The sequence below is a fragment of the Anolis carolinensis genome, chromosome 2, assembly GCF_035594765.1.
Source record: "Anolis carolinensis isolate JA03-04 chromosome 2, rAnoCar3.1.pri, whole genome shotgun sequence".
Classification (NCBI taxonomy): Eukaryota; Metazoa; Chordata; class Lepidosauria; order Squamata; family Dactyloidae; genus Anolis; species Anolis carolinensis.
The window spans coordinates 153,490,060-153,499,407 of record NC_085842.1 but is presented as its reverse complement, the minus strand read 5'-3'; the positions used below and the strand labels follow the sequence as shown (position 1 = coordinate 153,499,407).

At 40.3% G+C, this 9,348-nt stretch overlaps 1 long non-coding RNA gene across 1 annotated transcript; it reads left to right on the top strand.

Annotated features, from left to right (window-relative positions):
• The first annotated feature begins 4,483 nt into the window (after positions 1 to 4,483).
• LOC134296300 (uncharacterized) lies at positions 4,484 to 9,026 on the top strand. The gene is made up of 2 exons (XR_010002991.1): positions 4,484 to 8,385; positions 8,907 to 9,026. It is a non-coding gene; the product is annotated as an uncharacterized LOC134296300 (long non-coding RNA).
• The last annotated feature ends 322 nt before the right edge of the window (positions 9,027 to 9,348 follow it).

Here is a 9,348-nt window from a genome sequence, read left to right as displayed (position 1 = left end):
AGATTGACAGGTCTGGAACTGCTTTGATTACATTAACCACAGAACCTGGATTCAAACCATCCTGTGCCCCCCCCCCCCCCCATTTCCAGGATATCTGATACACATTAGTGCTTCAGAGGCGTAAAACATAAAGAAAAGAGAAAGTGACAGGTTTCACTTTCCCAAGGTTTCACCTTCCCAATGAGCCATTAAGCCCCTTGTTGCCCATCAATGACCTTGCAGCGCTTTTTAGCAGTCTCCATTATAGAGTCTATAATGCGCTTCAGCAGGGGTCGGTGTCTAAAATGCACTCTGCATTTTGTGAAGTTGATTTTGCCCTGGATCTAGGATACATCTGCTAGCATCTGCTGCTGTGTATTATTTGGCTGAACTCGGATTTTCCTGCAACTTTTTACTGCACTGTATACCCTGAAATGCATGCTGCAGCATGCGTTGGTGGTGTACATTTTGTGACTATCTCATTTCTGAGGATGTCAAAGCTGTGTTTTGTGACCTATGCTATTCTGAAGACATAGTAAAGGAACATGATCCATAGTAAAGGAACATAGTAAAGGAACAAGACTTCTATAGTTAGGGCAATGGACACTACATTCCTATACACGAATTCAGAAATATGTCCCATTCAGGGCAGTGTAGATTATTGCTAGAAAATGCTGTCTCAAATTATTTAAAATATTGGCTGCATGCTCAAAAAAATAATTAAGCTATTTTTGGATACTCTGATTGCATCTTAGAACAGATATAATGTGGTATGATTCTACACAGCCATTTAAACCAAGTCAGGATGTGGATCAAAGAGAACTGGTTCACTGCAGAGTGCTTACACAAGCACCCCAGGAGCCAGTTCTAGGTTGTGACAGTGGCAACAAAAATCTGCTGATTGATTCAAACCCAGGAATTTTTTTACCTTATCCAGAAGGATGTGTTAATGGATACATATGACCAGCACTGATGGGCAGCAGCATGTATGATCGGGTTCAATTCTAGACCAAAGCAAGACACAGCAAATGGAGGCATGGGGCTAAAAATAAACATTCCCATGGGAACACTGGGATTTTTTCTCTGGGTGGGGTGTTTGTTTACCTTCTGGTGAGCTATTCTTCTGGGTTTTTCTAATGCTTTACTGCTGGCCCTATCCTGATTAGCACTCTAAATTTTTCTGTCTCAAGTCTACCTATGCATGGGATACACACTGATCAGCTGCAAAGAATTTTATGGCTTATTTGGCTGTCTCTGTGTGCTGAAATGTGCACTGGGGTGTACATCTTGTGCATACCCCAACCTCAAGACGACTATGAACTGCAATTTAATGCTTGTGTGGGTATGTTCTTGGGAATTATTTCTTTATCATATTATTTGGTACATCAGGTAATGCTTGCGTAAGTAAACAAAAATATTTTGAACGTTCTAGAGACCATATAAAAGCTTCTTCCAAAATGCATCAACTGATTACTTTTATTTCACCATGCAATGTTTTGAATGCCTTTTTTAAAAGCTATATATTAATCTGCAAATAGATAAGGGGACATCTGGTACAGGCCTATATTACAGCTGAAAGCAGGAACAGGCTACGTTGCATTGACACTGCTTGCAAAGCAAACCCATTTTCTACCTGTAAGACTGCTTAGGTCAATCTCAGTACATTTGGCTACAATTTAGACACAATATCTCAATATCTCTTCATATTTGAATGATTCTCACCACACTGCCACAATGACCTTCTCCTCCGACACATCATTTCGGTTTATGATCCAAGAACACACTGGATTGTCATGATGGATTAAGCAAAGACAAGGCTGTATCAAGTAAATTAAAAATGAAATAGTTACAGCTGTTGGGATGGTTTTTGAATCTGTAGGAGGCAAAACTATTTCTATGCTCAGGGGGATTGCTAGTAATCTGTGAAGAACCAAAAAAAAAAACAGCAGGTTGAGATGAGGGCAGTAGCTGCCATTTGGACAGAATGAGTCTCATACTAAACTTTCATCTTTGACCCTGAATTTGAGCAACCAAAACAACTGACATTCTGCAATATTGCTTTCAATTGCCTTTCTCGTTTGCTTCAATGATGATAGGTAAGTGACAGCTGGAAAGCAGTAAAACAGACTTCCCCAGAAAAGCATAAGGATATGCATTAAACTTCCTTGTATATATTGATCCAGTGATGTTGCATAAAGTTGGCTTTCAAGCTATAGTAGAAAATTCAGAAATGCCTGCATGCATTTTCACGATAACACAAACAGCATTTTTTCATATTTTTAAATGACTTTGGGATCAAAGCTGCTTAAAAGGTGAAGTTGTGAAATGTGGTAAATTAAAAAATCCTCATTCCTAAGACATATTGTTCCTGTTCCAACAGTTTCCGTAGGAGAAAACGTTTTTTTAAAAAACAATTTCCTGTAATTCTGATAAAATAGATAAGACCACAGTGTTTTTCCAGCATGAGAATCAAATATGATGCACAACACACTGAAAGTAAACTCATTTAGATTTCCCTCATGTTGCTGATAAATGCTGAAATTGAAAGGGCTTTTCAGCTACACATGAGGTACACTCAATATCCCTGAAAAAGTAAATAGTAATCTCTTGCCTATAAACTTATTTTTTAAAAACCAAAAATGCAAATAATTGCATAAATGATGCATATTCTGTACCCTTCCACATTTTCCACAAATGAAAGCTTGGGCATATGCGGCCAAACAATACCAGAATGTGGCCAAAATGGCAAAAGTTGCTAATAGGGAAGAATAGACAAGCACAGTAGTTTGCATAAGCCTATTGGGAAGTGTAAGATTTTCCCCTCCTCTCCTCACTACTGAGTTGATCTATGACCTCATTGCATGGAAAACCAGAAGCCTCTTCTCTGCACCCATCAAATGACACAGGGCTACTTGCGGAAGGGCTCTGTTGGGCCCTGTGCCAACAGTGATGAAAAGTAGAATCATAGAATCATAGAATCATAGAATCATAGAATAGTAGAGTTGGAAGAGACCTCATGGGCCATCCAGTCCAACCCCCTGCCAAGAAGCAGGAAATCGCATTCAAAGCACCCCCGACAGATGGCCATCCAGCCTCTGCTTAAAAGCCTCCAAGGAAGGAGCCTCCACCACAGTCCGGGGGAGAGAGTTCCACTGTCGAACAGCCCTCACAGTGAGGAAGTTCTTCCTGATGTTCAGGTGGAATCTCCTTTTCTGTAGTTTGAAGCCATTGTTCCGTGTCCTAGTCTGCAGGGCAGCAGAAAACAAGCTTGCTCCCTCCTCCCTATGACTTCCCTTCACGTATTTGTACATGACTATTTATGCAGGCCAGAATCCCGTTGGCTTTTTTAGCTGCTGCATCACATTGTTGGCTCATGTTTAACTTGTTGTCCACGAGGACTCCAAGGTCTTTTTCGCACACACTGCTGTCAAGACAGGCGTCCCCCATTCTGTATCTTTGATTTCCATTTTTTCTGCCGAAATGAAGTATCTTGCATTTGTCCCTGTTGAACTTCATTTTGTTAGTTTCGGCCCATCTCTCTAGTCTGTCAAGATCGTTTTGAATTCTGCTCCTGTCTTCTGGAGTGTTAGCTATCCCTCCCAGTTTGGTGTCGTCTGCAAACTTGATGATCGTGCCTTCTAACCCTTCGTCTAAGTCGTTAATAAAGATGTTGAACAGAACCGGGCCCAGGACGGAGCCCTGAGGCACTCCACTTGTCACTTCTTTCCATGATGAAGACGAAGTAGAGCCCAGAGGAGTTGGGTGTACACCCTACTTCTCATATAAGGAGCTGGGGAGGAAGCAGGAGGAAGTGACAAGTGGAGTGCCTCAGGGCTCCGTCCTGGGCCCAGTTCTGTTCAACATCTTTATTAACAGCAGGGAAACATCATGAGATGGCATTCCACGACGACCAACAGTAATTAAACTGTGCCAGATCTAGGCAGTTGGAGGGTATGGAACCTAATGCATGCAAGAAGGTCTTGTGCACCTGTCATTCACAACTGAAAAATATGTCATTTAGCTATTTGCAGTTAAAGAAGCACAACTCATGACAGTAGATTTCTCTACCTCCTGATTCAGGTCCCTCTACAAGTACAGTGATGCCAAACAAATCTGACCATTCTCAGAGGTTTTTAAACAGAATCAATGGCCACATATCTGGAATACTGCAATGGTACATTTTATGTATCAGCACTGGGTCAAATATTTATTCATTTGCTGTATGTAGTAATTCTTCCACATTTTCAGTGCTGACTTTTGCAGATTTGATTATTCATGTATTTGTTTTCTTTAAGAATCTCTAGATTCTCCAGTATGACTCTGATCAGTTCAGCAAAAGTCAACCATAAACTCATGCTGGAAGACCTAGAAATTCCTAATTCCTTTGATGAAACTATCAGATGCTCTATAGCAGGCATATGAAAAGTGACAATTTAGAGGTTGTTTGACTGTAAGTCCCATCAAACTACAGTAGAGTCTCACTTATCCAACGTAAATGGGCCAACAGAATGTTGGATAAGCGAATATGTTGGATAATAAGGAGAGATTAAGGAAAAGCCTATTAAACATTAAATTAGTTTATGATTTTACAAATTAAGCACCAAAACATCATGTTATACAACAAATTTGACAGAAAAAGTAGTTCAATATGCAGTAATACTATGTAGTAATTACTGTATTTACGAATTTAGCACCAAAATATCACAATGTATTGAAAACATTGACTACAAAAATGTGTTGGATAATCCAGAACATCTGATAAGTGAGTGTTGGATAAGTGAGACTCTACTGTACTTATTTTGCTATACAAGTACTAGCTGGTGATATGTTCTACAATACATAAACACACACACATGGATGTCTGTACATGTAAAAGATGAGGATAACTGAAGTCCTACAATATCTGGACGGTGATATGTTGCCCACCCCCGTTTAAACCATCAATAAAAATTAAGTTGCAATCTGAAGGCTGCAGATGTTGGCCTTGTGAATTGAATTGAACTGACCAGAACAGAGAGCCCATTTCTACATCAGTTTAATTGAGGCAGCACTAGAATTGTCTGTCAATAGAGGGGGAAACAACCTGTTCTTGGACACCATTTACTACAGCTATTCTGTTCAGGGAAGTAGGTGGCAGCTTCCAACTTTATTAGTCTGGCATGAAATTAACATCCACTTGAAACAAAATGGGAAACAAATGGTAGCAAAACACGCCAAAGAAAGCAAAAGCACTTGGATTTTGGGAAGCGTAGACTCAGGCCCCTTCCACACAGCTAAATAAAATCCCCCATTTTATGCTTTGAACTGGGATATATGGCAGTGTGGACTCAGATAACCCAGCTCAAAGCAGATATTGTGGGATTTTCTGCCTTGATATTCTGGGTTATATGGCTGTGTGGAAGGGCCCTCAGCCATGTAGCATCGGATCAACATATTCCTCTTCGGTTTATCTTGCACCTTCTCAATTAAATATGTGGTCTCTTGGACTGGAATAAGTACTTTTGAACAAATTTCCTGATTGCAACATAGCCTATCAGTAGAGTAGACAATAGAAAACAGATTTAGCTTCAGGGGATTGGCAGCTTTTACAGGTGAGGGGGGAAATCTTGCCTGCTTGCAGAAATGCCAACATGGAAAATCACAGCATTTGCCTGGGATGTCAAGGGGGGCAGAGGGAAGAGAGATTGTGAGAGGCAGGATTTTTAACCTTGTCAAATTCTAGGTAGTGATTTTGTCATAATTTCTTTCCAGAGCTTTACATTTTTACCCTTTCTGGACTAAAATATCTACCTCCCTGTCAGCATGGCCAATAGTTAGGGGATTCCAGGAATCATATTCCAAGGAAGTAACTTTGCCAAGCTTTGCATCTGCCTCATTTATAAAGCAGAAAAACAGCCAAGACAGGGTGCAGTGCACTGTCAACCTTGTTCTGTTCCTGTCAGTGATGTCCACAAAGTCTTTGGGCAGAAGAATGGTGGCATTACAATCACAAAATCGTAGAATTACAAAACTGGGAAGGATTGCAAAAGCCATCTAGTCCAGCTTATTGCCATGTGGGAACAAGTGGCAAGTTTATTCTTTAAATGTTTTTATTGTGAGTGTTTAAAGCAAAACCTATAAAATTATATAAAGCCAATATAAAAATGTGCACGTCAGGCGCAGAACACAAATACCAGATCAACCATTAACCTACCTTTCAGTGTTTGAGATTCACTTAGTTTGCATACAAGCCTATCCATGGGTTCATTTTCACTGTAAAATTAATGTAGTTTGGAACAAACTTCACTGCCATGGCTCAATGCTACGGAATCATGGGAGCTGTAGTTTTACAAGTTCTATAGCCTTCTCTGCCAGTAGCATTGAGCCATGTCAGTGAAAATGGTGTCAAATTGCATTAATTCTACAGTATAGCTGGACCCCATGAAATTTTTGGGCATAACTGATGCATTAAAAATCACTGTGCACTGTGTCTGGATAGCTGCCCCCCCCCCCCAGTCCCCCAGCATCTCAATCCCCCCTCCTTCAGAAAAGACAGGAAATCAGCACTTACCTTGATCTGGGGGCAGATTAAGTTACGTGTTCTTTTCTCTGGGTGGGAGGGGGGAATTGAGGTTCTGGAGGGGGGTTGGAATCCTGCTCTATTGCCAGCCATGCAGAATATAACTTCAGCACAGCTGGGCTCTGGGGTCAATGTCCCGTGTCCGAGATATTTGACAGCACCCCTGTGTAGCCATAATGCAGCTCCAAATCTGTATTTTTTCATACTGGTTGGAGCTAAAATAAGTGCCCTTGTAGAACCCCCCTTAATATACTTCTCTGTCTTGGATTTGGTCTGAGCAGTGAAAGAAATTTCTATTGCTATATTGAGGCTAGCAATTAAAACTTGTCTAGAATTGAATTTTGAGCTGTACTTTAATGATTTCCATAGAAATTACTTCCAATTCCATGTGAATGATTTAGATACACCTTGCATCAAATAAATAAATTGAATATTAAGCACTATAAACATTACAGATCTTATAAATGTCTCTGGATCAGAATAATTCAATTAATATGTGCTTGTCTTCCTTTGCTTCACCAACATTTTTCTATTGTTTACCAAAGTTACGAGTCCTCTCAGTTCATCAATTGTTCATCGTTAATTTGCTACCATGATCTAGTCCAGTGGTTCTCAACCTGTAGGTCTCCAGGTGTTTTGGCCTAAAATTCCCAGAAATCCCATCTACATAGTTTACCAGTTATTAGTATTTCTGGTAGTTGAAGGCCAAAACATCTGGGGATCCACAGGTTGGGAACCACTGATCTAGTCTATGAAACTGCATTGGTCAATTAAACTATTAATAGTCATAGAATGATATCTTGCAGGAAAAGACATAATTTATTTTAGCATACCACTGATATGTCATGTTGTAATTGTGGCAGCCATGAGTTTTTAAAGTAATAAATCAAAGTGATATTCTTTAGTCTCCATTAGAGCCTGAAAAAAAAAAACTTCGGAAGATTACAACTTCCAGAGTCACTCAGCCAATATAGCCATGGACTTCCTTACCCCCACCCCTCAGCATGAGGGAGGGAAAGCACTTTGCTCCCTTACAGTGAAGAGAGTAAAATAGTCCCAGCTAGGACTTGTTGTGGCTGGGACCAGCATGCTTCGCTCCCTGCCATGCTCTCCATTCTGACTTCGCAGCTGACCCACCCTCCCACCCTCTAACAGTGTACTTCAACGGTCGCAATTTGGGGCCAGGTAGGAATTTTTCCCCCTCTATGTTCTGGGAGGGGTTCACCTACCGTATACTGTTTAATCCAAGACAAATTGAGAGTGGGCTTTAAATAGGCTATCATGTGGGACAAAACAGGGGTACGTTACATCTTGAGGTGTACCTAAGGCACCCCTTTGTGATGTAGGCTGTGGGTGGGAACCCTTATCTGCAGTTAAAAGAACCAAAGTGAGGGTGAACAATAGTGACCTTGAGTGGGGAGATTTCTGTTCTCAATATACTCTGGAATTGGGATGGAATTTTCCATCTGTTTCCCTGAATTGTCATCATGGAGGCAACAGTTGGTTGTAGCCGGGGACCATGGATTCTCGCCCTTAATTTATGAGGAGGAGGTCTTGGATGGCCACTGCCTTGGTTTCATGACACACCAAGTTCATGCCCATAAATTGGTTGGCAGTTCACACAGAGATTGATTAGTAACATTTCATAAAAGTTGTCCATAGTTTAACCCACATTGTTGTGTTGAAATGTTATTTTGCTGGGGAGCAAATGGTGGTTCTAGGTACTAGGGTCTAAACAGGTACATTTTTCAGGTTTGTTCTGCATATGTTCTAATAATTGCACAATTTTTCTACTGTGTAGGTAGAGACAAGTAGAAATTAAACAAAAGTCAAGAACCACCTAAAATGTAAGTCCTATAGATCTATATCCCATCCAGTTACTACAAGTTCAAAAGCAATTCCAATGAAGGCTTTTACAATGCTATCATCCTGATTTATTTACAGAATTGTGTGTGGATTTCATATGTCATTGCCACTCATGGCCCTTTCTTTCTACTTCCATTTTTAAATTAACATTGATCGATTAATGGGGAAATGATGAAAGAGCTTCACAGTTCCTTCTGATGGGCTTCAGTGAGTAGTCTTGGCTGGATACGATCCATGGGTTCTGTTAGTCTCATTCTGAGTTTTAATACATGAGCCTCCCTCAAAACTTGCCTATCCCAGCTGGTCCCATATGTACAGACTTCCACCTGTGTGGAAATGCTTTCCCCTTCCCAATGGGCAGCTTTGTAATTTCCTACAGATGAGGTCAGTTTGTATATGTAAGGGCAGAAATTATCATGAGTTACAATGGTTGTCTCAATTTACTGTATTTGTTTTATTTGTGATTTTATGACTTATTCCACATTTTCTGTATTTTCCATAGGGTACATGTCACTTCCTACATTCAGAAGTCAAACTCTTTCACATGGAAACCTGGGCTTTTCTCCACTGGTTAATGTGTTAAAGGCTTTACAAAACATCTCCCTTCATTGTTTTTGCTGCATGTCTCAGTCCCCAGGATGTGTGACTCAAGTTATGTTTGGTCTGAATCCGAATGTTCTGTAAAGTACGATAAAGAAGGGGAAAAAGAAAACAGGGAAAAGGACTGAGAAGGAGAGGACTGGGAAGGGCAAATGTGATAAGCTATAGAACATAAGACATAAATTTACCCAATCCATCTTCCAAAATGGAAAACATTGTATATATTAGTTAAGATGTTGAATATAAAGAAAGGGGAGGGGCAGATTTCAACACAGATAATTCATGTTAACTAACTTGAGATATTCCCATTCTGCCTAATCCTTATGTCATGGACTTTTGAACAT